The 5540-nt window shown below is 48.4% G+C and overlaps 2 long non-coding RNA genes across 20 annotated transcripts; one reads left to right on the forward strand and one right to left on the reverse strand.

Annotated features, from left to right (window-relative positions):
• Positions 1–1976: 1976 nt before the first annotated feature.
• LOC126993628 (uncharacterized) lies at positions 1977–4713 on the reverse strand. Of its 13 annotated transcripts, none has more exons than XR_007748070.1 (7): positions 4511–4713; positions 4183–4306; positions 3846–3984; positions 3583–3712; positions 3307–3448; positions 3037–3104; positions 1977–2968 (listed from the first exon to the last, which is right to left on the reverse strand). It is a non-coding gene; the product is annotated as an uncharacterized LOC126993628 (long non-coding RNA). The 13 variants fall into 13 exon arrangements; XR_007748078.1 differs by having other exon boundaries at positions 3375–3448; positions 4511–4710; XR_007748077.1 differs by lacking the exon at positions 3037–3104 and having other exon boundaries at positions 3583–3644; positions 4511–4709.
• LOC126993629 (uncharacterized) lies at positions 3565–5232 on the forward strand. 7 transcript variants are annotated; one of them, XR_007748084.1, is made up of 4 exons: positions 3565–3686; positions 3953–4017; positions 4086–4280; positions 4748–5232. It is a non-coding gene; the product is annotated as an uncharacterized LOC126993629 (long non-coding RNA). The 7 variants fall into 7 exon arrangements; XR_007748087.1 differs by lacking the exon at positions 4748–5232 and adding exons at positions 4349–4484; positions 4618–4717 and having other exon boundaries at positions 3953–4150; XR_007748081.1 differs by lacking the exon at positions 3565–3686 and adding an exon at positions 3770–3887.
• Positions 5233–5540: the final 308 nt, after the last annotated feature.

Below are 5540 nucleotides of genomic sequence, written 5' to 3' on the forward strand. Positions count from 1 at the left end.
CTTACCAATCAGCCATCCAGTCGGTCTGTTAGACAGACAGTCAGCTTACCAATCAGCCAGCCAATTAACCCACCAGGCAACCAGTCAACCCACCAGTCAACCAGCCAGCCAGGCAGCTAGACAGCCAGTCTACCAGTCTCCTCCTCCAAAAGCACTGATTTGTTCGATGTATCTTAGCTTCGCAGCATTCTCAAGCGATTTCGCGTAATCACTTAACACAAATGATGCTGACGGTCCTGCCATTTGCCCGCGGGTAGTGACTTAGGGATGGGGCACACGTGGTGCGTCCGCTCGCTCTGCTGGGGAGGGGACCACCAGAGGGTTTGCAGACGACGCACAAGGTGCAGACGACGCTATTTCGTGACGTCACTGCAAAACCTCTATACTCGTAAGAACATAAGGGGCCATATTCTTAAACATTTCGAGGTAAAGATTCGTTTTAGGTCCGTGCCAGTATCTCATAATCTACTTTATGAAACATCAGTATCTCTTCATATATCTTTTGTACAAACCTTCAACAGTCATGGAAACACTTTGAAAATCCAATTCAAGGACTTTTTTTTTACTCCTGAAAATAGGGGATAATGGTGCGGAGCTTAGCTGACCCCGCAGCCTACACTACCTTACCCTCCACGTTGAGTTTCTCCTCCTCCTCCTCCTCCTCCTCCTCCTTTTTCTCCCTCTCGCTAGCTCCCCTTTCTTGACCTCCACCTCGTCGTCTTTTTCCTTTGCTATTTTATCCTCCTCCTCCTCCTCCTCCTCCTCACGCGTGGGTCAGTGAAATGGGTATGCCTGGAAAAGGTAAAATGAGGTAACCTGCGTGTCACAATCGGTCCTGTGTCGCCGGCTGAGGGGGTCTGCTGTTACCTGCGCGGGGTCACGGGCCAAGGGGACGGAGGGGTAATGCGTAGGTTATTGTGTGACCTCCCCCCCCCCCACACACACACACACACCTTCACCCCTCTTCCCACCGTCATCTTTGCCTTATACAGTGTTGCGTCCTGGTGTTTTTTTCTTGTGAGTGTTTGATATATTGTTTTAAATGAGTGTTTGATAGTTTTATGCGTGTGTGTGTGTGGGGGGGGTTGGAGGTGTTAGTGGTTGAATGTAGGGAAGTGAGCCAGTCATGTATTAGCACAAGTATGAAAGGGTATACAATAAGGTTAGGCTAGGAAGGTTAGGTTAGGTTAGGTGTGGATTTTATGGTTGAGGGAAGATTGTGTGCTGATAGCGGAGACAGTAACAGGAGGAGGCAGGCAGATGTAGAAGTCACCCAACCAGCCAGGTATTAGTACAGGTGTGAAAGGGGTATACCGTATACAGGAAGGTTAGGTTAGGTTATGTGTGGGTTTTATGGGGGAGGGAAGATTTGTGCTTATAGCGGAGAGAGTAACAGGAGGGAAGGCAGGCAGAGGTAGAAGGAGTCACCCAACCAGCCAGGTATTAGCACAGGTGTGAATGGAGTATACAGGAAGGTTAGGTTAGGTTAGGTGTGGGTTTTATGGTTGAGGGAAGATTGTGTGCTGATAGCGGAGACAGTAGCAGGAGGGGAGGCAGGCAGAGGTAGAAGGAGTCACCCAACCTGTCAGGTATTAGTACAGGTGTGAATGGGGTTTAAGGGCCATATTCTTAAACGTAAACGAACATAAGAACGTAAGGAGTCTGCAAGAGGCCGGTTAGTCTCTACAAGGCAGCTCCTGTAAGTCTAATGCCACCTTACCTCACTATCCATGTTAGATCGTTAAGTGGTTTGTTAGTTTGTTTGTTAATGGGTAGTCAAACAGCTGTATTACCGTTAGTTAGGTAGGTTAGTTAAATAGATAGTTTGATAGTTAGTTAAGCAGGTAGAGTCAGTTAGTTAATTTTACTATATTCTGTATTTATTTATTTATTTGTTTATATTATTTTGTTTATTTATTTATTTTTTTTGTTATTTTTTTTTCTTTTTCCTTTTTCTTTTCTTTTTTTCTATTTGCTTTCTTTTTCTTTTCTTTTTCTTTCTTTTTTCCTTTGTGTTTTCTTGCTGTTGGTTTTCTTTTTTGATGTTCTTTTTTGGTGTTCTTTTTTCCTATCATCCTTTTGTTGATGTTCGTTGGTCTGGGTGAGCCGCTTTCCTCCCAGAAGAGACCCACCCATAATTTTGGAGATGTTGTTAGGGCCGAAAGGTGGATGATGTTTGTTTTATTTTATTTTCTTGATGTCGTGTTTTTCGTTCTTTTTATTGCTTTTGTTTTCTTTTTCGATGTTTTCCTGGTCTTTTTCTTTTTACTTCTTTTTGATGTTTTTTGTTGTTATTTTTTTCCCATCATCCTTTTGTTGATGTTCCTTGGTCTGGATGAGCCGCTTTCCTCCCAGAAGAGACCCATCCATAATTTTGGTGATGTTGTTTGGGGCCGAAAGGTGGATGATGTTTCTTTGTATTTCTCTTTTCTCGATGTTGCTCATTTATTTCTGTTGCTTTTCTTTTTCGATGTTTTTTCTGTTCTTTTTCCATATTTTTTTGGTGTTCTTTTCTATATCATCCCTTGTTGATGTTCTTTGGTCTGGGTGAGCCGCTTTCTCCCCAGAAGAGACCCACCCATAATTTTGGTGATGTTAGTCAGGGCCGGAAGGTGGATGATGTTTGTTATATTTTTCTTTCCTTGATGTGTTTTTCTTTGTTTTTTTTATGTTCATTTATTCATATCATCCTTTTGTTGATGTTCTTTGGTCTGGATGAGCCGCTTTCTCCCCAGAAGAGACCCACTCATAATTTTGGCGATGTTAGGGCCTAAAGGTGGATGATCTTTTTGTTTCTTTTCTTGATGTTTCGTTTCTGTATTTTCCATTTTTCTGGTGTTCTTTTTTATTTTCCTTTTCTTTGGTGTTCCCATCGCGTGGATTGTCTACGACAGTATAACGAGCACCACAAGCCCGGGTTTATTTAGAGTTTGCTCTCCTAGGCAGATTGCCTACCACGGCTGACGACCTCCACCTGCCCGGGTTTATTATTCGGAGTTTGCTCTCCTAGGTGAATTGCCTACCACGGCTGACGACCTCCACCTGCCCGGGTTTATTGTTCGGAGTTTGCTCTCCTAGGCAGATTGCCTACCACGGCTGACGACCTCCACCTGCCCGGGTTTATTGTTCGAGTTTGCTCTCCTAGGCAGACTGCCTACCACGGCTGACGACCTCCACCTGCCCGGGTTTATTGTTCGAGTTTGCTCTCCTAGGCAGATTGCCTACCACGGCTGACGAGCTCCACCTGCCGGGGTGTATTTTTTCGAGTTTGCTCTCCTAGGCAGACTGCCTACCACGGCTGACGACCTCCACCTGCCCGGGTTTATTGTTCGGAGTTTGCTCTCCTAGGCAGACTGCCTACCACGGCTGACGACCTCCACCTGCCCGGGTTTATTGTTCGGAGTTTGCTCTCCTAGGCAGATTGCCTACCACGGCTGACGAGCTCCACCTGCCCGGGTGTGTTGTTCAGTTTGCTCTCCTAAGAAGATTGCCTACCACGGCTGACGAGCTCCACCTGCCCGGGTTGCGTGTTCGGAGTGAGCTCTCCTAGGCAGAGTGCCTACCACGGCTGACGAGCTCCACCTGCCCGGGTTTGTTGTTCGGAGTTTGCTCTCCTAGGTGTATTGCCTACCACGGCTGACGAGCTCCACCTGCCCGGGTTTGTTGTTCGGAGTTTGCTCTCCTAGGTGAATTGCCTCCCACGGCTAACGAGCTCCACCTGCCCGGGTTTGTTGTTCGGAGTTTGCTCTCCTAGGTGAATTGCCTACCACGGCTAACGAGCCTCACCTGCCCGGGTTTGTTTAGAGTTTGCTCTCCTAGGTGAATTGCCTCCCACGGCTAACGACCTCCACCTGCCCGGGTTTGTTGTTCGGAGTTTGCTCTCCTAGGTGAATTGCCTCCCACGGCTAACGACCTCCACCTGCCCGGGTTTGTATAGAGTTTGCTCTCCTAGGTGAATTGCCTACCACGGCTAACGAGCCTCACCTGCCCGGGTTTGTTTAGAGTTTGCTCTCCTAGGTGAATTGCCTCCCACGGCTAACGACCTCCACCTGCCCGGGTTTGTTGTTCGGAGTTTGCTCTCCTAGGTGAACTGCCTCCCACGGCTAACGAGCCTCACCTGCCCGGGTTTGTTTAGAGTTTGCTCTCCTAGGTGAATTGCCTACCACGGCTAACGACCTCCACCTGCCCGGGTTTGTTTAGAGTTTGCTCTCCTAGGTGAATTGCCTACCACGGCTAACGACCTCCACCTGCCCGGGTTTGTTTAGAGTTTGCTCTCCTAGGTGAATTGCCTACCACGGCTGACGAGCTCCACCTGCCCGGGTTTGTTGTTCGGAGTTTGCTCTCCTAGGTGAATTGCCTCCCACGGCTAACGAGCTCCACCTGCCCGGGTTTGTTGTTCGGAGTTTGCTCTCCTAGGTGAATTGCCTCCCACGGCTAACGACCTCCACCTGCCCGGGTTTGTTGTTCGGAGTTTGCTCTCCTAGGTGAATTGCCTCCCACGGCTAACGACCTCCACCTGCCCGGGTTTATTGTTCGGAGTTTGCTCTCCTAGGTGAATTGCCTCCCACGGCTAACGACCTCCACCTGCCCGGGTTTGTATAGAGTTTGCTCTCCTAGGTGAATTGCCTACCACGGCTAACGAGCCTCACCTGCCCGGGTTTGTTTAGAGTTTGCTCTCCTAGGTGAATTGCCTTCCACGGCTTACGAGCCTCACCTGCCCGGGTTTGTATAAAGTTTGCTCTCCTAGGTGAATTGCCTTCCACGGCTTACGAGCCTCACCTGCCCGGGTTTGTAGCCGGAAGATCTCCGGCACCTCCGTCGGGGCCCGGAGGGACGCCGAGGAGCCCTGCCTGGAGCCCTCCATTCCTGCTATGCTCGCCAGGGAGACCTTGGGCTCGCTGGCACTCCACACCCCCGCCGAGGCGAGGATGCAAGAACTCGCTTCTTAAAACTACCAGACTGGATTATAAAATTAATCATAATTACTGTGAAGGCGCCGGTCACCGCGTTTATCGGTTCAGGGATGGAAGACCGACGGGCCTGGGAAACGCGCACAAGCATCCAAAGGAATCCTCGCGACGGCTTGCGACGCAGCATCCATTTCCCTTTTCTTTCTCATTCCAATTTTTCTTTTTTATTATATTTTCCTTCTCTGATTGATTGATGGATTGATTTTACTTGGTAGGAATCTGCTCACCAATTAACACCATTCAGGTGTACATTGCACCCACACACCTGCCGAGAGAAAACACCAGTGAGAGTTTCCTAACATTCGCATCGGGGCCCACTTCTCTTTAGTCGTCTGTCTCTTTATTTTTCTCTTCTCTATTTCATTCTATTTCTCCCTTTCTTTCATCCTTGCTCTCCATCTATGAATTTATTTATTTAATTCTCTCCGTCTCTCTCTCTCTCTCTCTCTCTCTCTCTCTCTCTCTCTCTCTCTCTCTCTCTCTCTCTCTCTCTCTCTCTCTCTCTCTCTCTCTCTCTCTCTCTCTCTCTCTCTCTCACACACACACACACACACACACACGCACACACAG

The sequence above is a fragment of the Eriocheir sinensis genome, unplaced genomic scaffold (assembly GCF_024679095.1).
Source record: "Eriocheir sinensis breed Jianghai 21 unplaced genomic scaffold, ASM2467909v1 Scaffold645, whole genome shotgun sequence".
Classification (NCBI taxonomy): Eukaryota; Metazoa; Arthropoda; class Malacostraca; order Decapoda; family Varunidae; genus Eriocheir; species Eriocheir sinensis.